This window comes from Acinonyx jubatus, chromosome F2 (genome assembly GCF_027475565.1).
Source record: "Acinonyx jubatus isolate Ajub_Pintada_27869175 chromosome F2, VMU_Ajub_asm_v1.0, whole genome shotgun sequence".
NCBI classification, from domain to species: Eukaryota; Metazoa; Chordata; class Mammalia; order Carnivora; family Felidae; genus Acinonyx; species Acinonyx jubatus.
This window is the reverse complement of record NC_069394.1, coordinates 14,750,318-14,773,263: the sequence shown is the minus strand read 5'-3', so window position 1 is coordinate 14,773,263 and position 22,946 is coordinate 14,750,318. Positions and strand designations below refer to the sequence as shown.

The 22,946-nt window shown below is 45.6% G+C and overlaps 1 long non-coding RNA gene across 3 annotated transcripts in view; it reads left to right on the top strand.

The window, feature by feature from the left end:
• The window catches only part of LOC113600575 (uncharacterized), a 238,784-nt gene that overhangs the window by 207,139 nt on the left and 8,699 nt on the right, over nt 1-22,946 (top strand). For 2 of the 3 annotated variants that reach the window (XR_008292568.1, XR_008292567.1), the window contains exon 5: nt 17,149-17,395. The exons of the other annotated variant lie outside the window; for it this stretch is intronic. This is a non-coding gene — a long non-coding RNA (uncharacterized LOC113600575). The remainder of the gene's footprint in view (nt 1-17,148; nt 17,396-22,946) is intronic. 3 annotated transcript variants of the gene reach the window in all.

The window sequence follows — 22,946 nt, the reverse complement described above, 5'->3', positions numbered from 1 at the left end:
GAGATTGATTTTTAAAAGCACCCCAGGCGACTCTAAAGTGCATTCTGAGTTGAGAACCATCTTTTCAACTCCTCGCAATTTATTCATTCATTCACTCATCATTTATTGCACACTTCCTCATGTCAGCTCAGAGCAAGGTGATGGTGATGATGTAAAATGAGATTCTACAATTGCCCCCAAAGACGGTGCAGGGCACTGTCTCAGTGATTCAGTTCAATGGATGTCAATTCGGCAAACATTTATCAAGTTCTTATGCGTGACAGGGACTGTGCTAGATACAGAGGGGGCTGAGATGACAGCAAGTCCTGCTGTCTAGCATTTATTTTCTAGTGGGTGGTATGTATAAATAATTCTATGAGGCAGGATTTGGTATTATTAATGTCTTACTGTTCTATAACCCTTCACAGTAACACAAAGATTGTTCCCCAACCTATATAACTTGAAGCTCAGTAATTCTTGAGATGTAAGCAGCTGGCTGTCATTATCTGAGGTTCAGAGAGGAGACCAACATGCTTTGCCAAGAAAGAGTGAGTCGGTCCTCACACCCATGTCTACGGACTCTGTGGTCAGTGCTCCCTGTCTCATTACGTGCTATGCTGTGGGGCTCAGGAAAGAGGGGTTGCTTTTGACGGCCTGAGCGAAGGTAACCATCCGAGGGTACTCGTGTATTCGTCTTAGGAGCTTGACATCCTGGAGAGTGAATAGAGGACCGTTCCTGTCCACACATTTCCTGAGATCCTTCCTCCGTCCAGTCAAAGGCCTCTTCTGATGCTATCCTTTTGCTCCTATCCTTTGTGTATGATTTCTCACTTTCACCAAATTTCTCTTCTCTCCAATGTTCTGGATGTCTACTGTCTTAAAGAGAAAACTGAAAATATTTAGTTCCATCAGCATATCTGCTTGTCATGAGCTTCTGTCAATCAGAGAAAGGTTTAATTAGGGGATTGAAAATTAGTCCAAATGTATACAAAGAAGAAGCCAGACAAGTCTCATTTTTAGAGGTCGCCATTCTGTTAGCTAATGAAGTGTTAAGTCAAATGCCATCTGGATTGGGACTGGCACATAAGATAGTCGATGATGAACATGTTTTCAGAATTAACCTCATGGCTGATTTGGAAAGTTAGCTCTTAAGAGAGTGAGGTGTGGGTGAAAACCTTCCTCATGTGCAGAATCAACGTGATATTAATATCCCTCAGGGTCGGTCAATGGAGGTAGAGATTCCTGGGTCACTATTTTATTTCCCCGTAATAGCAGAGAATCCACTAAGTGATTGATTCCCAGAGGGCCCTGAAATTTCTATTGCACAGAAGACTTTGCTGCTGAAAACCTCACTGGGGACCGTGGAATTATCTATCCCTTCCTTAACGGCTTGGCAATCATTTAAGATTGTCCAGATTTAGGTGCCATAGCCTAATGGAAACACTAAAAAATTGGAGTATATCCAGGAGGAGACATTCATATGATGAGGAACCTGAACATCCTTCTAAAGAGCTGCAACTGAGGAAGTATAAGATTTTAGGCTGAGGAAGCAAAGATCCAGAAATGTGAATGGAAACATGAGAAATGTTCAAATATGCAAATAACTGTTTGTGGAAGTGAGGTTGGGTTCATTCTATCTGGATTCAGAGAGAAGGACAATGACCAGGGGTGGTAGTGACAACTTACCCTGATGTGGAAGAACACTAGAATTATTCAGCAATAAAAGGGGTTGCTTCATAACTTCCTTTTATGCAGAGATGTTCAAGAACACTGCAGTGGGAGTGTGGAAGGAGGGACTCCTCAACTGGGTAAGTAGATGGTTTTAATGAACTTTTTCCTGGAAATATTCAACAGGGCTGGTTATATCCTCAACAAGATTAAATTCTCATGTCTCTATGCTTATCACATTGTGCACTGAACTTTACTCTTTCAGGTGGGGGAAGACGCTTGATGGACGCTAAAAATTGACCATGAATGTGAAGTGGACAGGCAATCCATTACCCACACTTCTAGGTGTATAGAAAACTTCAGGAGTCCTTGTTAAATGAGCATATGTATAATGATTTTTCTAATTTTTTGATGCTTATTTATTTTGAGAGAGAGAAAGAGCATGAGCAGGGGAGGGGTAGAAACAGAGGGAGAGAGACGGAGAGAGAGAGAGAATCTCAAGCAGGCTCCATGCTGCCAGCGCAGAGCCCAACATGGGGCTCAAACTCATGAGCCATGAGATCATCACCTGAGCTGAAACCAAGAGTCAGACGCTTAACCGACTGAGCCACCCAGGTGCCCCAATATAATGATTTTTCTAATGTCACATCACCTGTGTACTAGAGGGGGCAAGTTGTCCCATACAACCTGATTCTAGTCTGTCCGTCAACCTCACCTGGCCCCTGACCTCTCACTCTTTTCATTGGAGTCAGACTCAACTTCTGAACACACGCTTCTTTTGCCTCTGCTCAAGCTATTCTATGTCTGGGAAGTATTCTCTTCTATTCCTCCACTGGCAACTTTACCTGCCTTACCTGACCATCTGCTCTTGCTTCTTCAGGGTCATCTCAGACGTCACTTTCCATAGGAAGTCTTCCCTAACTCCGAGGGCTGTGTTCATAGCCCCTACTCTCCTCCCGTAGTACCTCCTACATTGTACTCCTCTCCCTTACATTCCTGGCACACATTACTAATTAGTGATGGCACACTTTCTTGGCTGAGCCTGGATTCCACTTCAGAATCCTTTTTAAGTCATTCCAGGAAGCCACTACTAATGAACCAGAGCGGATGATGCAGATGAAACCTGCCTGCCAGTCCCAATTTGGGGCATGCCTCACTCATGACACTTGCTGTGTTGTATTGAAATAGTTCATGAAATTGCTTTTTGTACGAGGCAGCGGTCACCATCGAGGGAATTGCTGTCACTTTTAGATTTTTTAAAAATTCTCACTACCATACAGTGCTTGATACTGGTCTTCACAAAAAGCTCCTTGTTATAGATGAACTGGGGGCGGGGGGTTGGCTGGGAGAAGGTCGGAAAGGCAGAGGGGAGCTCCCAAACTCCTTCACGGTCCAGTCTCAGTGGACCTGACAGCGACCCAGGGCATCACTGTCTTTGAATGGGGGGTGGGGTGGGCACCGTGACCTCTGCCTGCCTGGAGGATAGGCTGGAAACACGCTACTCAGCGCCCCTGTAAGTGCCTCTAAAACCCTGTCCTTCGCAGTCTGAGGAGTCATCAGGCAGGAAGGGTATCGCTTGTCTTTGAAGACCTTGTTTCTTTTTAAACAGCACCTCGATATTCAGGCCTTTGTGTGGGTGGATTCCCATGCCCCCTGCTCTCACTGCCTCCACACAGGACCCTACCTCTCTTTTCTTTTTCTTTCTTAAGTTTTTGTTTAACTTCCAGTTAGTTCACATACAGTGTAATGTTAGTTTCAGGTATACAATTTAGGGATTCAACCCTTCCATGCAACACCCAGTGCTTGTGCTGAAAAGTGCCCTCCTTAATCCCCATCGCCTGTTTAATCCCCCACCCACATCCCCTCGGGTAACCGTCAGTTACCAGTTCATTCTCTATAGTTAAGAGTCTGTTTCTTGGGGCCTCTGGGTGGCTCAGTCGGCTGAGTGTTCGACTTCATATGACTTCATATGACTCAGGTCATACCCTCACGGTTTGTGAGTTTGAGCCCCGCATAGCACTGGCTGCTGTCAGTGCAGAGCCCAGTTCAGATCCTCTGTTCCCCTCTCTTTCTGCCCCTTCCCTGCTCACGCTGTCTCTACCAAAAATAAATGAATATTTAAAAAAGGCTGTATCATGGTTTGCCTCTCTCTCGTTCTCCTACGATCATTTGTTTTGTTTCTTAAATTCCACATATAAGTGAAATCCTATGGTATTTGTCTTTCTCGGACTGACTTATCTTGCTTAGGATAATACTCTCCAGCTCCATCCCAGTGGTTGCAAATGAGCCTTACCTTTCCATTTCAAAGTGCCCCCTCCTTCCTGAGAGCCCTTTGGACCTGACTCGCGTCACTCCCCTGTGTGCCACCAGGGGGCGTCAGCTCAGCGCTGGTCCACCTTGTGCTTGTCCTGCCTGTAGCCTCCTGGTCTCTCTCCATGGCCTCCATACAGCGCCTGTCTGCGTGGCTCCTCCTGCTCTGTCCAAGGAGCTTGGCTTCCAGGAACTCGTCCTCAGTGTCTTTTGGTTCTGGGCCTCCTGCGCTTCAGGAGCGTCAGTGAAGAGCAGAGCCTGGGGCCTGATTACACAGACCCTGGTGGCAGATAGAAAAGATTCTACCATTCACAGCCCACGTGATCATGCCGGGATGCCCTGGCGCCCAGACTTAGCTTCCTCATCTATCTATCTATCTATCTATCTGTCTGTCTATCTATCTATCTCTATCATCTATCTCTCTATCCAAAGATTGTAAACTAGTATACCTGCCTCATATGATTTTAGGGACGATTAAATACTTGCTGTACCCTTAGCAGACCCTGCCTTCTAATAAGAGCTTACAGAACTTTTGGAGTGAATAACCGAATGCCAGAAGAGATCCCCAAACAACTAACCATAAAGATGATAGTGAGGTGAATTCATTTGAGGCAGGGGAGATGTTGGAGAGCCTCCTGGGGGTGCTAGGCTCTGAGCAGGCCTTCGTGCCACAAGTGGCCCGGAAGAGTGTTGCAAAGAGAAATGGCATTCACAAGGCTACTGATCAGCTGGGGCTTGGGGAGCGGGAGGGGGGATGTGGTGGGAAATAAGGCTGGGCAGATAAGGAGGAACCAAGCTCAGGGAGCCTTGAAGGGAACGCCGTGGGGTTAGGACATCGCCATGCTTTTCTCTCCGGGCAGGAGAGAACTGATACCAAGGACAGTCACTGGTCAATGCCAGCCCACGAACCCCGTCTACAGCAGTGGTGGGCAGTCACTGGGGAGGAGGTACAGGTGAACTGGGCAATTCTCCTTTGGAAGGGGACCCATGATTTTAGACCAGACTGCTTTGGCCTTAGCTGGCAGGGAATGCGTTGAGGAGCCCCACTGGCCCCGTTTTGGGCCCAAAAATCTCTGCCTTGGTCACTTTTTTGGCTAGCAAATCTTTGAAGTCCCCAAAGGCAGATTTGGTGGCAGCTCCTTTATGCAGAGGCTTGACACTGGAGCACAGGTTAGACCACCAGTAAAGACTAAGGAGAGGGGACTGTGGCAGATCAACCCAGTTCACAGGTGTAGGTGGGGTTGAGACCCGGACCCTGAGGCCAGAGCCGTGGTGCCAAGCCCCCAGGGCGCAGTCTCGCGGGGGGGGGGGGGGGGGTGGGGGGGGGGGGGTGGGGATGCCGCACCTGGCAGCTCACCACTGGGAGAAGATGCTCGTGTCTACTGGGCTTTCATCACAACACATCTGCAAACGCAGCTTAAAGAAACAAAGACAACCAGAGAGTTGGACGTGGGGTGGACGTGTGAGAAGGTCTGTGGGGCCGGGAGGGGTCACACCGATTCTGCCCAGCTCCAGAGGAGGGACGGTGACCAGGGGTGGACATTTCAAGGGGACCGGGTTTCAGCGTAAGCAGTAGGTAGATGAACTTCGGAGCTGTCTGTCAGGCAGTGGAAACTACTGTTTTACAAAGCGTCCTGTCTGTAGGGAGGTTAAAAGACAGGTGTCACTTGGTGGAAAGAGAGACCTCGTTTGTTCATTCCTGAAGTGACCCTTCAGATTAAACGAACTCTTATCTTGGGGAGGAAGGTGGATAAAATGTCTTTTCCTGAGACTTCGTGAACTGCAACATACTTTATTTCTTCAACACTCCTGGATGCCCTGGGACAGAAGAGTCTTCTCAGTCTGCCCTCGTGTCTAGAGATCCTTACCCCATTGTCTATACCGGAAGACAATTCTCTTAGCTAAGGGCATGAACTATGTGATTATTTAGGTCTGAATAAATATGACAGCCCATAGGTCACTGCCTATTATTGAGTGGGTGTGCAATAAAAGTTTGTTGATGAAGTATCGAGTTAATTTTTTTGTATCTAGGATTCAAACGTGGACTGAGTCCTTTTTGTGTGCCAGATATGCCTCCTTGGAATGGATACCAATGGCTAACATTTATCAACCCCTTGATATTGGCCAGGTGCCAGGCTTAATGCCTTACATACATTGTCTCGTTCAAACCCCACAAACAACCATATTAAAAAGACAAGCAGATGTTATAATCACACTCTTTTTAATGATGAGGAAACTGAGGCACACAGAGGCTGAATAGCTCTCCCATGGTCACATAGAGAGTAATTAGATGATGCAGGGTTGAAATTTAGCTAATTAAGTTTGTGGCTGACTCCACAGCCAGCAAAATTCATCTGTGCACCATATCTTGAGTGAAGGAGTGATTATTAGCAATCATGAGTAGGACAGTATATGCTTAAAACATAGCTAACGGTTATTGGATATTTTCTACGTGCCAGGCCCTAAGGTTTTGCTCACTTAATCCTCAGGGAAGCTTCATAATGTAGGTGCTATTACGTTGCTCATTAAATTTTTTTAAATGTTTACTTATTTTTGAGAGAGAGAGAAGAGAGAATGCAAGTGGGGAAGGAGCAGAGAGAGAAGGAGACAGAGACTCTAGAGCAGGCTCCATGCTGTCAGCACAAACCCCGACGTGGGGCTTGAACCCGTGAACCGTGAGAGCATGATCTGAGTCAAAGTTGGACACTCAACCTGAGCCAGCCAGGTGTTGCTCTGCTCGTTTTATAGGTAAGAAACATGATCCAGGATTTTCAGGTTTTCCGGATCCTGAGGCTAATCCTTCCAGTATTATGTGGCCTTCCCTCTTTTGTGATCCTGAAGAGGCACATAATGAATCTTGTGCTGCTCTAAGAAAATTGTGTTTGGATTTGACCTGGGCCTGGAACTCAGCTTATCAAGTACTTTGTTAGGGTAGTCACATTCCAGAGTGCTTTACGTTTGCCCACTGGCCATCTCTTAACTAAGCATTTAGAGGCAGGATGGAAGGTGGCCAGGAAACTCATCGAAAAAGCAGTGTTGTGGGAAAAACTAAGAATTTAAGATCAAATAGAGATGGGCTTAGGACCCGGTTCGCCAATTTCCTGACTACGGGACCTTGCAGGCCATGTAACGTCTCCATACCTGAGTTTCAGCATCTATACAATGGGAATGGTAACTATACCCCCTTCATAGAGCTGCTATAAAAACCGAAGGCACCGAATTTCCTTCCCTTTCCTTGCCTTCTTATCTTCCTTCTTTTCCCTCCCTTCTTCCTCTTTCTGTACCTCTCCATTCTCTCCTGTCTTCTTCTCCATTTTCTCATTGCTCACAAACTTTTGATGTGGATTAAATTACTACATACAAGATTATCATCCATTGCTTTTTCATATTTTCACCTAATCAAAATCAACTACACTCCAGAAATAATGCTAACCCTTACAGCTGGGTTGAACCCAAAGTTGCGAACCGTGTTCTAAGAAAACAAGTGTCTCGCCCCCCTTCTTTGGGTCGGTATGTTTGAGATCAAAAGCCTTCTTGCTGAGAAAAAGGGCAGAGGCTGAAGATACGTTCAAGAGCATGCATGTACCTGGGACAGCAGCTCCGTGTGGGGGCTCCCAGGGACAGCCAGGCTGAGAGGCATGAATTCATCAGGAGGAAGCCAAGACTTCATCACATTCACCTTACACAGCACCTGGGCAAGTCACTCCTTGAGCAGGAAATCCTTCTCCCCTTGCCTGGGGATCCCTCCTGTGTGCTTTGAAAGCAAGAGTGTCGACCTGTACTTTGGACAAGCAAAGCAGGAAAGAGGATTAGCCATTCGCATCTCTGGGCCTTTTTCTTCTCCCTCCACAAAGACATGTTCTGCCTCCTGCCGGGCGTTGTGGGGAAGATTAATTAGCTAATATTGGTAAAGGGGCTTTGATGATGACTGCTAAGTGTTCGCACCGTGTAATTGGCATTTTTTCCAAGAAAATGTCCATGTAGTTACTAATTAGGCATTGTTGAAGCACCTCTTGCCCCATTATTTTACAGTTGTCTTGCAATTAACTGGCATCAGTACCATTTCAAATGACATTTATTGCCCATTTCCCGGGTTTAATTTTTGGCAATTTTATGGGAAGCCTGGGCGTTGTTTCTTATTCACTGTAACTTGAATAATTAACAACGTAAATATGGCTTTGGGTGCTGATGTTGCCAACAACAAGAGTTCTTGAGAGATTTTAATTAAGAACACTGCACATTGAACTTCATGTGAAGGTTTATTATGGTGCCAGAACGCACTATGTGCTTCTTCCCTGTGGGCCCGTGGCTCATGCCTGAGTGTCCGTGCACGTGTGTGCATGTGTGCCATCTGTGTGTGTGCTCGTGTGTGTGTTTGCAAGTGTGTATGTGCCAATGTATGGTTTTCATGATCAGTAATGTGAGATCTGCGGACAGGAGCAAAGTCCCCCTTTGGCTTAGTCTTCTTTAAGGCACAAACTAGAGAAACGGACTAATGAACTTTTCTCCATTTTTTAACTATAACCTAGAGATTTGTGTTGGCTCAAATCAAGCATCATTTGTTAATGTCCACCGTGGTTTCAGGTATTGGACTAGATGTGTTTCATACTTTCATTAAGCTTTACAAAAAGTCAATGAGGTCTCTCATGTTGACAAAATGAAGGCTCAGGGAAGTTAAGAAAGGTGTCCAGGGTCACACGGCTAATAACAGATGAGGACAGGACTCTGAAGGACTCTGAAGCCTGGACCCCTTCTGCTCTTTCTCTGAAGCAAAATTGCTGAGCTTGCTGTCTGGAAGGGAGCCTTGGTCACTCCAAAGGCCAACTTGTTCCTTCTCCAGGAAGGCTTAGATTGCTCACCTAAATGTATCTTCATTCCTGTGTCTGATGGTAATTCCTATCATTTCTCATAATCTGACTTTCATTTTAGCTGTGTTCTGATGGGGAGAGCAATGAGATACAATGATTAGGAGAGCATGGGCCTTGGGGCATTATATTTCTCACTCTGCCTCTTCCTACCGAAGTCATCTTGAACAAGTTCTAACACCTCCTAAGCTTCATGTTATTGATGGAAGATGAGTGGAGAGCATGTGTGGAAAACTTAGAATATTTCATGGCACATGGAATGCACACAATATATAGCGGTTGGATGGATGGATGGATGGATGGATGGGCAGATGGATGGGTGGATAGGTGGCTAAAAATATATAAATAAGTGGATGAATGGCAGAGACTATTCATTACTCATCTGTAGGATTAACTCCCCCAAATTCTGATCACTCAAGCTTGGACTCAGTATTAGTTCAATAAGATTATTTTTTAAATAAAAATGAATCTCAGGAAGACTTTTTTAGAAAGTTTAGTGTGTCTGACTGGAGCCTAGACTGTCCATCCCTCTGCGGTCACAAAACTGGACCAAACCCTGATTATGAGGAAGCATCCAACTTCTTGACAAAAATTATCACTAAGACCAGAATCTGGTGACCACCAATGGGCTGAACTATATGGGTCTGTTTGTGTGTGGTTTCTTCCACCCGCACTTCACGTGTAGGGACAGAAGGACAGAGGTCAAGAGGAGGGCTGGACTTGAAATCTCAGGATTCTCATAAGAATTCCAACCCCACCGTGTGTAGTTATCTGTGTGACACTTGAGACTCTGGAGAATTGCTCTAAGAGCAAAATTCACAGGCACTATCCAAAAAATGGACTCTGAAAGGGAGGCTTTCTTGTGGAAACTTACCTAGTGAGACTTCTCTGTAAAAACACCTGTCAGGGAGGGAGAGAAGCAGGACTGGGTAAAGGTGACTGCAGCAAACCTGAAGCTGATCTTCTGGGCATTTCTGGAGCTGGGGGATTGGAGGCCTTCTGGCCTCAGAGCTGCCCTGAACTGAGAAAGAGGCCCACACTTTCAAATGCTTGCATGTTGTCCCTGGAAGAGGGATGTGACTTTGGGCAAGGCCAGGGGAGAGCAGCTCCTGGGGAGGAACTCAGCTGTGAGCTGTCAGCACCCCACAATCCCAGCAGCTGCAAGAATGGGGTTCTGAGTCCTGGGAAGGAGGACTCTGCGTGGAGCACTCCAGCATCCACCGCAGTGAAATGGGTTTGAGCTCAGGATGTCTTTCCCCATATGACTGCATCATGATTCTTTCCCCTGCCACTCAATGACTATGATCATTTCTACTTCTCTGCTGGAGATAGAGTTTCAGAGCTAAGTAACTGCCCAAATGACATACTAGGAGATTGTAGGGTCCATAATGTGCCACCAACACCCATGCACATTCCCTAGGACCATGTGTCTGCCTACTTTGACAGCAAATGAGAAGTCACTCAATAGCTTGCTAACCTATTCAACACTCTGTTGCTTGTTAAAACTCATAAGGAGATCGAAAGGTACTCTGTGTGTGTGTGTGTGTGTGTGTGTGTGTGTGTGTGTGTGTGTGTCAAAGAGAGAGACAGAAAGATGTTTCAGAACAAGCAGAAACCTAGCTGGTTCCTCTGCGTGTTTGGCATCATTCAGGACTTTAGAGGAGAAGTAGAAGGCCATTACAACACATTCCGTATCGAGAAGATTCTGAGTCAGGTCTTACTGCTTATAAATGAAACTCCATGAAGTCAAACCTAATCTACACTTTTTGAGTTTCATTCATTACACTCCCTATTATTTTAGGAATTATTTATGGCACATCTATGATGTACTCCCTAGGGACATGGAGGTCAATGGGGCTGATGGGTTGGTGTCAGGTTGTGTTGGTCCTGGACTCCAATGCCGTGAAAGGATTCTGCAGACATGGCGGCCTAGGGACTACAAACAGACAGAGAATAGTCTCCAAAGCCTCAGTCTGTTGCATCATCCCCCACTCCGAGGTGTAGGCTGCAAGTGGGAGGGAAGGAGGAAGAGGCATTAGGGAAACAACGGAGCGTTTACTCCAGCCTTGAAATGTCCTCAACCCCAGAAACTGTGAATGTGTAAGTGGCCGTCTCTGGAAGAGTAAGCCCCTTCGAGGGTTGACTGGCATAATCACCAGCCTGTGCACCTACAGACGCCAGCTTCAAGGTGATGTGAGCTCATGGAGACACAGTAGGCACCATGAGGCTTCTTTCCAGAGCAGGACCAGCTCAGGCGTGCATCCTTGCCCCTTACGGTCCCTGCTGCTGGGAGACACAAGGTTTCCTCTCACCATCTCCTTTTTAAAACATTTACCCTTACCTGCCTAGGCTTCCTCGGGGTCTGTGAGTCTCCAGTAGGCACAAAGGATTCTTGGAGCCTCTTCTGACTAAATGTGAGACGAGAGTCTGGCCGGTCACTCGGTTTACGAGCAGAATGAAGGGAGCTACTGCCGGCCGGCAATCGGCAGGCTACTTCCGTAGTCTGAGCTTTGGTTTTTCCGTCATCTGCAAAATTGCTTGGTGGGGGTTGGGGGGAGGACGATAGCCATCCCGTATTGTGAGGATCAAACGGGAGAAAGATGTAGCTCCAAACGAAAGGCTGAATTCAGATTAAATTGTCACTTGTGAGACAAAGGCTGAGCATGGTGCTGGAAACATTTCTACCTACGTCATCTTAATAATCAGTTGACATCACAGTCGCCTTCTGTGCATTCGAAGAAATGGAGCTCGTAGAGATGATTTCACTTGCTGGAGGCTGCCTAGCTATTAAGCCTATGCTGGTTTCAGATGGCTAGTTTTGCGGAGATTAGAGACCGCCTGGGCCTCAGAGGGGACAATATAGGGCTTACCCAGCAGGTGGTGGGACTAGATAGATGCTGTCTAACTCCCTGCTGACACCAAGGTTCTGTGATCTGGTGGCTTGGTGAGGACCCCTGCTGGCTGAATTTTGCGGGCGGGCGTGAACTCAAGTGAGGCTGGAGGTTGGGAGGGAGAGGACAAAAGATCTGAGTGTCATTATTTGTGTAGTCTCTTTTCGGCTGTATCGGGTGCTCCTGGTTTCATGCCACTGCTTTGTTAATGCCCTTTGCACAAAGATCATGATGCTCTCAGACGCCGCCTGGCCTGTCTCTGCCTCCTGCGGTAGCCTCGTCTCACCCAGACCCTGGTCCCTTGGGCTTTCACACCAGCAGCTCCCTCTGGCCTTTTCAAGTGCTGCTTCTCCTGCCTGGAACTCTCTCCCTGTGGATCTGTGTCACCTTTTCATCCTTCAGCTCTCAGCCAGGCATCTTTTTCTCAAGGCTGGCTATTGTGCTGCCCTGGGGCCAGCTCAGCGTCCTTTGTGAATCACTAATACAGCCCTGTCTTCCTTTCCTTTAGAGCACCTCACTCACTCTGCAGCTATACATTCTCTAATGGATTAACTTACTGATATTTGTCTTTCCTTCTATCCTGCAAGCCCCATAAGAGCAGGGGCAGTCTAACGTGGCTGGCGCAGACGTTTCTAATCACGGACCACTACTGTAAATATTCTCTAGTCCCGGCCAGTCTCCGATCTGTGAAGCTAGTGTATGGTAGGTGTGAAATAATATTTGTGGTTCGCTCTGAAAACACTGTCTTCCATTCCTTCAGAACACTAACTCAGTTCACATCTATACGTTTCTTAATGTGTCACATGATTAATAACGAATGAGTGGGGGAAGGAAGGAACGGGTATCGTGGTACTCGCCATCGACTTAGCTGTGTGCAAGGCTTGCAACATCAGTGGGGACCTGTCATTATTTTATGGGGTTTCAACCTCTGGAGGAGAATTTGAGGTCTGGTCTGCCTATCTAACTAGGAGCTAGGGTCCATAGTAAAAGCGATTCTTTGTATAATGTGGGCGACATAGACTTTGGAACCAGACTGCCTGCTGCCTTTTATAGAGTCTAAAGCCTGACTCCACCACATATTAGCTCCATGAATTTAAGTGAGTTACTTAACCTGCCGTTGACTCGGTTTTGCCACCTGTAAAATGGGGATGATAATAGTTCTTATGTTGTGGGGTTGTCGTGAGGACTGAGTACTTTCATATTAGTTTTGTGGAGTTTTTAGGGAAGCACCTGACTTAAAGTACATGCTATGTATCTGTTTGCTATTGTTTTATGTGTTTAGGAGGAGGTAGATCATGTTATGCCTCCTCAGATGCCAGCCCCTCTAATCACTTCTTTCCTACCTCTTCCTCCCTTCTGACTAGAGTTGCTAAATTCTGGCCATTGCCTGAGCCTGGTTGATTATGACAATGGTTTTAAAATTTTCCTCTATACAGAACTAGTTATTAAGGTTCACTAGAGTTCTAGAGAGTTGAAACTCTAAAATCTGATCAGGCTAAGGCAGAAAACATGGTCTGTGGGGAGGACAAACCCCAGAGTCCAGAGATATGACTTGAACCCAGGTTCTACCACTTACGGCTTTGGTGACCTTAGGCAAGTCCCTTCCTGCCTCTCGGCCTCCTCCTCTGATAAAGGAAACACTTCAGTCATCTATTCAATAAATATTTATTGAGCTCTTCTGGCATTTCAGACCCTGCTGGACTAGATGAAGTTTTAGATGTTTTATGGCTGAACCGTCCATCAGGTCCATCTAGGAAACCTCAAAAATGGTGAACTCAGGGGCCGGAGCGCGATGGACCGCGTTGTTTTAATTAACATAGAGCATCTGGGGTGGCACGTAACATTCACTCTGGCAATTTTTGGTTCTCTTTCTAAAGATCCACCTTTCAGCTTTCTTACTCTCTGTGATGTTTGTTTACTATTTCATTGATTTAGATTTCATATTTACTAACTCCTTCCCTCTATTTGCTTTGGGTTTATTTTGCTGTTCCTCTATCCTTTTATAGTGGAAACATGAATCACTCGTTTTTAGCTTTTTTTTTCTTGGTCTGCATATAAATATTCAGAGTTGGAAGTTTTCCTCTAGCACAGCCTTCGATGCTTCCTAAAATTATTGACATGGTGCCTTTCCATTATGATTGCTTGAAATAGTTCCATGTCCTTTGTGACTTCTTTTTTGACTGTAGCGTTGAGAAGGGTGTTGTGCAACTTCCAAATGTTTGCATATTTTTCTTTTGTGTTTTAGTTTATTGAATCGCTGATTTATTTCCTTTGTACTCAGAAGCAGAGTCTAGAAGCACTGTGGTATTTCCTCTCTGCTCTAGAAGAAGCTCTCCCTACATATGTACTATCCAGCCCTGGCCAGGAATCCGTTTCCCCACTCAGCATTCTGGAACCTCCTGTCTGCGCAGTGCTCTTCTCTTTAGGTCACGGTCCTGCAAATTCCAGTGGCTCTAGAAGTCCTTGACTCTGATTGCTGCCTCATCAGCTTAGCAAGAGTGCCGTTCTCTCCTTGGGCTCTTTTCCTGGTGACATATGGGAACCTTGAAGGTCCCCAAAGCAGAAAGTTGAGAAAATACTGAGCTTGCCACATGTGTCTGGTTTTTTGCTAGCACGAAGCTGTGCGCTGACATCACCCCTTTCCTCTCCCATTTCTCCATCAGAAATGCTTCGCTTATTTTGTCCACTTTTATAGTTGTTTACAGTAGTGGGGATGGGAGCGGTCTAGAACCCGTACTCTGTCATGGCCACACCCACAGTACTCCTTTTTAATTGAATCTTATCTAAGTTACTCACAGTAAACAGAAGAAAGTGGTCTTGGAAATTTAGGTTCTAAAATGCATGCTTTTAAAATTTAACACAATGTACTTATTATTTTTAATTTTTTAAAATTTATTTTGAGAGAGAGAGAGAGAGAGAGAGAGAGAGAAAATCCCAAGCAGGCTCCACGCTGTCAGTGCAGAGCCCGACACAGGGCTCAATCTCATGAACCGTGAGATCATCACCTGAGCCAAGAACGAGAGTCGGATGCTTAACTGACTGAGCCTCACAGGCGCCCCCACAATGTACTTATTTTTTAAAAATTTTTTTAACATTTATTTATTTTTGAGACAGAGAGAGACAGAGCATGAGCAGGGGAGGGTCAGAGAGAGAGGGAGACACAGAATCCAAAACAGACTCCAGGCTCTGAGCTGTCAGCCCAGAGCCCGACACAGGGTTCGAACTCACGGACCGCGAGATCGTGACCTGAGCTGAAGTCGGACGCCCAACCGACTGGGCCACCCAGGCGCCCCAACAACGTACTTATTTTTATCAGCAGTTTTAACTTAATCTTTGTTTTATTTCTAATAGCAATTTCTGCTTATGAGCTTCGAAGAGAAAAATTATTGAGTCGTTTTCTTCTCGATCTCCAAGCTTCCGTCACTTTGAGTAACTAAATGGAACCTAACTTTGAGTAACTAAATGTAACTGTTGCATAAAACCGGTTTCTAACAATACCTAAGCAGTGCTTTTGACTTGATGCTGTTTAAAGGTAACACAAAGAGCGAGTCAGGAGTGACTACTTTAATACGTAAGATCAGCGGTGGTTCTCTTAAGCACAGTGTTACGGTCACACAGCACAGCGACAATCCTGATCCAGTGATAACATAACTGGCTGACACCACAGTCCCCTGCCTCAGGTGATGGCGAGTCCTTTAGTCACACGTTAAGCTGCACTGCTCTCATGCTCCGGCCTGGGTGCTCATACTGATTCATGTCGGATTCTGTCTGTTTTGCTGATTCTCTTCTGTGTTTTATACTTGTCTATGCCAGATTTGCCAAATTATTCTGTTTCATAAAAATCATTACTTTGGACCTGGATTGAAAGTCTAGCTCCAGGGGCGCCTGCGTGGCTCAGATGGTTAAATGTCTGACTTTTTGGCTCAGGTCATGATCTCACGGTTTGTGAGTTCGAGCCCCTCGTCGGGCTCTGGGCTGACAGCTCAGAGCCCGGAGCCTCCTTCGGATTCTGTGTCTCCCTCTCCCTCTGCCCCTCTGATGCTCATGCTCTGTCTCTCTCTGTCTCTCGATAGTAAATAAATGTTATAAAAAATTAACAAAGTTAAAAATAAAGTCTAGCTCCAGAGAATTTAAATGCTTTATCTGTAATTCCCTGTAGTAACCCATTATGAACAGAATCATCATTTATTGCATTTCTTTTAGCCATTCTTGTTCCTGTTGCCTATTGCACATATCCATGAAAATGATGAAAAATAAGGTTTTGGGTTTTGTTTTGTTGGGTTTTTTTTTTCATCCCGAGTACATTTGGCAAAATTGCGGTGCTAAAACTCCTTGTCATCCAGGAACAGTGTCTCCTCTGTATAGCAAGGGGAGAGATTTAGGCTGGTTGGCTTTTGATGAAAAGAAAAAAAAAAAAAACTCCAATGTCATGCCATCTGAAGAAATATCTGCGTCAAAACTTATTTACCCTATTCTAATTCATGTGTCACATTGTTAAAATAATTCCTAGCTTTAACAATCTCAGGATTTTCCCTTTAGTTATTTCACGCTCATTTAGGATGGTACAAATGAACTTAATAACACCCATTTTGGATGTTTGAAAGCTTTTCTTTTTCTTATGACTCTTTCACATGCTTCAAAAAGATAAGACTACTGGGGCAGTGAGTTCTGGGTAGATGAGATATTATTCTGTCCTCCACTCATTTGTGTGGATTCATTAAGCAGTTACAGTTTAAAATCACAAATACCACTAGTTTGGGGAAAAGAATTATGCTTTCTACTCCGGAGAACACAAAATAAGCAAACTCCCCGTCCTCAAGTTACTCCAAGCATAGATGGAAAGCCCAGGTACAGTTACATGCAAAATTAAGTGACAAGTCAAGATTTTGGAAATGCAAAAAATACAGGAAGTTGTATGAAAAACAAATGATTGGGCAGGTAATATGGACAAACCGAGGACCGGAATGGACTGAGAAATCTTTTCCAGGAATGTGGTATAGTTAAGGAAAGTTTGTTCAATGTCCAGTTAACTGTAGCCTAAGAAAATCTCCACACTTAAGCCGCATGTTTATCTGCAGAGGTTTATTTATTTATTATTATTTTTTTTAACGCTTGTTCATTTTTGAGAGATAGAGAGGCAGAGTGCAAGCAAGAGTGGGGCAGAGAAACAGGAAGACAGAGAATCCAAAGCAGGCTCTAGGCTGTCAGCACAGAGCCTCATGCGGGGCTTGAACTCACAGACTGTGAGATCGTGACCTGAGCCAAAGTTGGATGCTTAACCGACTGAGCCACTGAGGTGCCCCTATATGCAGAGGTTTAGAAAGTATTTTGTTCTTTGAAGTACAATAGGCTGTGCTGTCTAATTTGATGCTCAGTCTCCTTACTTAAAATGTAACTCACCTTCCTTGTGCTCTGCTCTCTTTTTCTCTGTAAAGAGCCTCATCTGCTTTCTGGAACCCTGGTCCTCCACTTGCGTTCTTGCCTCCTCACTTGGGATGCCAGCGGTAACGGGACTGGCTCCCCGTTCTGATGCTGAACAAGGTTATAGGCTAGTATGGACTTCTCTGCCCAGACTGGAAGTCAACGAGGAGCAAGGGACTGGGAAGAGCATCTCCAAACACACCCAGAACTGCCGTTGGGTTATACATGGACTCTTGGAAGAGAACAGCTACAGATACAGTTGTGCATGTTGCTGGCTTGAGACGAGACCAGAGCATCTTTCCCCCCACCCCCCAAGCCTGCAGGGACAGTTATATGGAGAATTTAAAGAAAAAAACATCAGATGAAGACTTGTAGCCATATTGAAGAAAAGATGTTCTTGTCTGTGGCTGTAGGTATCGTGTTCTAAATTGCATCATTTTGGTGTCTTATATATAATATATCCCCCTTTCTCTTCGAAAATGACACTGTAGCAATTGATTTTGTTTTCATCAGTCAAGGTGAGCCAACCCATGTGGTTTGCAAGGGGGTAAATAAACCAGGCACAAGGACTAAAATGTAATGATGTAACCACAAGTAGGGAAAGATGCATGTGCATCGCTGGCTGGCCGTGTTCTCTAGACAGAAGCTGAACACTGGAGCTGGGACTTGATTCTCCAGCATCCATATCTCTTTGGGAACACTCTTTATCCTTGTTTGAAAGCATGGACTTAGAAGTGAAACTTAAGCTCCTTTGACAAAATCCTATTTAATCAGGCCTTTTGCTTATCTGCAGGCATAAGCCAGCCTCCCTAGAGCTGCAACTTACTCTGTTTGTTGGGCGATAGAAATTTATTCCATTCTTCTTGCCACTTCCCAGGAACGTGGTTCAAGAACTTGAACTGGACCCTGAACGGTGGATAGAATTAATGTTACTTTCAGAAATAGCTTGTCGGGGCACCTGGGTGGCTCAGTCGGTTAAGCGTCCAATTTTGGCTCAGGTCATGATCTCACGGGGTCATGATCTCATGGTTCGCGAGTTCGAGTCCCGTGTCGGGCTCTGTGCTGACATCTCAGAGCCTGGAGCCTGCTTCGGATTCTGTGTCTCCCTCTCTCTCTCTCTCTCTGTCTTTCCCCTGCTCGTGCTCTGTCTGTCTCTCTCTCAAAAATAAATAAACATTAAACAAAAGAAATGTCTTGTCTATCTTAACGTTAAATAACTATTCACCTTATGTTTTTTCTTTTACTTCTGTTTATAAAAAATTGAATCTTTTTTTGTATAAAATACAAATGGATCCCTTGCAATCCATTAGTCAGATGGTCCACTCACATTTATTGAATACTTGACCAGATGAGAGAGACGTTTTTTATTATATGTAGTGCTTTTATGTAGAGTCAAGGCTGTACATGGACTTTCCAGTCTCTCCCATTATCTGTCCATTATTCCTCATACCTGCACAACGGTTTGGATACTTTAAGTTCAGTTTCTTAACCTCAGCACTATTGGCCTATTGGGCCAGATGACTCTGTCGTGGAGTGAGGTCCTGTGCACAGTGGGATGTTCAGCAGCACCCTAGGCTTTGCCCTACCTGACGCCAGTAGCTCTCCGTGCCCCCACCCCAACTCAACTGCAGCAAAGAAAACTGGCTCAAAGACATTAACAAATATCCTCTGGGAGCCAAAATTGCCCACGGTTGAGAATTACTGCTTTGGCCCAATAATGTGTTTTATATATTAGATAAGGCAAACCAACTCCTTAGCAACGCTTGGATGAAATTCTGAGGTATTGGTATCTCAGTCATTGTAATCGGGCTCTGGTACTTTATTGAAAGGAGGAGCGGTGTGTAATAACAAGATGACTGATGTGCTCGTGAGCTGAAACTCCTTAGGATCGGAGGATCATTTTTTTTCTCCCTCTTTCTCTCTCTGTCTAGAACCTAGGAGTGGAGGAATAACTGGGAACGTGAAATCGTTGTGTCCAGAGATCTTTTTGACAAAAGCTCACTCCATTAATGGTACCTATGCATGATCACGAGGGAGAGATGTTTCTTTTTCTTTTGCCTCGGGATGTGTCTGTGAGGGACTTAAGTCACCCAGGTAGGATGTGGAAGACTAGGAGGTGTCAGAAACAGCCACGTGCCTGCCCAGGGAGGCCAGACAAGCTCGGGTGGCCAGATCAGCTGGACAAGAGGAAACACCAAGATCAAATCAAATAACAATACAGTATTTTCGAACGTGTCATAGAACATGGTAACGTAAGGTAGCAGGACAGAGGTGTGCTACGAGAAAATGATTGGAAGTCCAGTGGCTAACAGCACCAGAGAAAACTGTTCACCAGTAGCCAGGCTCCAGTTTATGAGCTAAGTTCAAGAACAGAGAGGGAAAGAAGTCAGGAAAGACTAAGAAAAATAGGACTGCGCTAACAAGAGTTTTACAGAAACCACATGATGGAGACGAGAAGCTAGCTCAAGCAACATGTCAGAGACGCAATTATCCGGGGTAGAAAATAAGATCCTAGAAGATCAGTAGCGAATATTTCTTTATCCTGTATCTTTGTGCGTTAGATGGATATGCGTTCATCACATCACATGTGAGACTTTATCCCCTAAATTGACAAATACTTTTTGAGCGCCTGCAACGTTTGTCCTGGGTGATGGAAATTGAGTAGCCAAAATAGAAAAACATCCCGCTGTCATCCGGTTTGTGTTCTAATGGAGGAGGAGAGGACATAAACATAATAAATAGATAAATACATAGTGTGTGCGAAGGGAATAAGTGGTAAGAAAAAGTGGTTCAGGGTAAAAAGGATTGGGAGTGCTAAGTGTCAAGTCAAATTAAATACAGACTTGATAAAGAGAGACTTCATTTAAAAGACTGTTTCGATAGGCAGAATCCTCTGATCCTAGAAATCTGCAACTATCTCAAAATTAAACAGAAATAAAAGGCTTTTGGGGGGCCTGGGTGGTTCAATTGGTTAGGCGTCCGACTTCGGCTCAGGTCATGGTTCGTGAATTCGAGCCCTGCCTCAAGCCCTCTGCTGTCAGTGTGGTGCCTGCTTTGGATCCTCTCTCCCCATCCCCCTCTCTGCCCCTCCCCCACTCATCCTCTCTTTCTCTTTCTCTCACTTCAAATAAATAAAAACTTAAAAAATCCATCAAAAAAGAAATAAAGGGCTTTTCTTTTACAGGGTGGGGTGGGAAGAGCTAGCAGGAAGTCTGTGGGGGAGGAGGGCAAGTGGGTGGGGTGGGCAGGTGGCATCTTTGGGGTGTTTTCGCAGTGAAATGTTTTTCTTTATGGTTAGCAGATTCTCAGAATGAGGTGTGTTAGGGGCGGATGTTTTGCACCCTAGTGGTTTAGTGCTTGTCTAAACTTGAGGACAAGCCAATATTTTGGGGCCCATGTGGAGGAGAGGAGCCTGCCTAAAGTTTGGTCAAGCAGCGTTTAATGCGTATGTCGAGAGAGATTTTGCGCACTTGGTCCTATGGAGGAGCATTTACGTACAATGTTAAAGGCAGTGGTCAAGGGGGGAGCTCACTGGCATATTGTCAGAGCTGAAGTAAGTGAATAAGCAAAGACTTCAGAGCAACAGGAGAACAAAAAGCTGATACTGAGAGAGAAACATCGTGGCCAGAGGGAAAGCCAGCATGAGGGGTTGCGGTGGGTGTGTCGCTGTTGTGTGTGAAAAATAGCACGGCAAATTCTGTTTTCCGAAGATTGCCTCGGTAATATCTCCCATCCCACATGCATTTCTTGCAATGCCATCTTGCCACCTTCCCATGGACAGGGAGACTTTGTTTCTCCAAGTCCTTAAGTCCTGCCAGGCTCTGTGACTGCCGGCACCCATAACACATGGCAGAAGTGTTGCCGTGCCGGTTGTACGTGTGGCCCTGGCAGAAAACTTCGGCTTCCCGGTTCCTGGAGCAGTTGTTCTTGGGACAGGGTCTTCGAACACCGACTCCCCTCCCCGGGCCACACTGTGAGGAGCCCAGGCCGCTTAGAGAGGCCACACGGAGGCGCTCTGGCCTGCAGCCTCAGCTCAGACCCGAGCATCGACCGTGAGTCATGTGAATGAGGCATCTTGGACGCCCGCCTTTCTGAGCCAGCAGGTGATTGCAGATCTGGCTGACAGTGGTCTGCAACCCCACAAGAAACCTTAAGCGAGAATGCCCAGCCAAAGTCAACCAACCTACAGAGCCACCAAGGGATAACGAAGTGTATTAGGCCACTTAATTTGGGGGAAGTTTGTTATGAAGGAAGAGATGACTGGGATAAATAGCAAGGAGGAAACTGTGGGGCGAGGGGAGCGGGCCATGGGGAAATTAGTCTCCAGGGACATGAAGTCGGAAAAGTACATGGGAAGTCCAGGTGCGTATTGCCTCCTAAAAACTTTCGAGTTTTGCCCTGAGTGAAGTGGAGGGCCGGTACAGGGTCACGAAAGCACAGTGACACGATCTGAGTTACATTCTGAAAGGGTCTCCCTGGCTGCTGTGTGGGGAATCAAATGCAGCCACTGTTGTAACAACCCTGGTGAGCGATGATAGCAGCTCAGATCACACTGATGGACGGACGGGAGGTGAGAAGTTGTTGGCATCTGTATGTGTTTTGGTGGTAGAGCCCCGAAGTGTTTCCTGATGGATTGAGATGTGAGAGAATGAGGTAGTCAAGAATGCCTGTGGTCCTGGGAGAACGATGTTCCCATTCTGAACTGAGACAAGGAACACTGCTGGAGGACCAGGTGCAAGGAGGGAGACTGAGGGCTCAGCTCAGGATGTGTTCCATCTGGAACATGGTTAGACGTCCAGGTGGGAATATCAGGTAGGGATCAGGACGTTATAGGTTTGGAGTTAGTGAAGGTGTCAGGGCTGGAGTTTTAAATACAGCAGTTCTCAGAATATGGGTGTTTTGAAGGCATGAATGAATGAGGTCACCTATGGAGTGAGTGTTAGAAAAAGGAAGAGAAGAGAGGAGAAAAGAGGAGGGGAGGAGAGGAGAGGAGCGGGGAAGAAAGAAGGGACCAGGAACTGAGTCCTGAGCCATTGCAAGGTGGAAGAGGCTGGGAGAAGACAAAGGGACAGAAAGCAAGACTGAGAAGGAGCAGCTCGTGACAAAGGAAGAAAGCTGAGAAAGTGGATGTCCTAAAGTCTGGTGAAGGAGATGTTTTCAGTAGGAAGGAGCCAGAAGCTGGGTCAATGCCTCTGCTAAGTCAAATAAGGAGAGAACTGAGAATTGACCTCTGTGTGCGGTCTCAGCAAATGATCTCAGTCTCTCTGTTTCTCCCCATACACAATACAATAGTTATTGAGCATTTACTATATGTCAGGTACTTCCTAGGCCTTGGGGATATTAAGGTAAGTTAAATGTTCCCTTGAGGAGTTTCCAACCATCCAATCGATTAAACAATATTTACTGCATAATTACTATGTGTAAAGACACTGTACTAAATACTATGAAGGCTATAAATGTTGTATGGGATACGTGTTTAGCCTAATTGGAAATACAGACAGAAACACACAGACTGATATATTTCAGTGCCGGTAAAGCCCACAAGAAATGTCACAAGGAAGTGTAAGATTTCAGTAAGTGGCAGTGCATATTGTATGATGAAAGGATAGGTCGCGCAAGTTGGAAAAATCTGGGAAAGCTTCGTGAGAAGAAACAAATAGAAAAATGCGTGGGTGGGGAGCATGTGGTGTGGTCATTGGAGGTCAGTTAATAGGCAACTACGGAGAAGTCAGAAAATGAATGTAGAAACTAAGTGTGACAGCATGGGTGAACCTGGAGGACATTATTCTAAGTGGACTAAGCCAGTCACAAA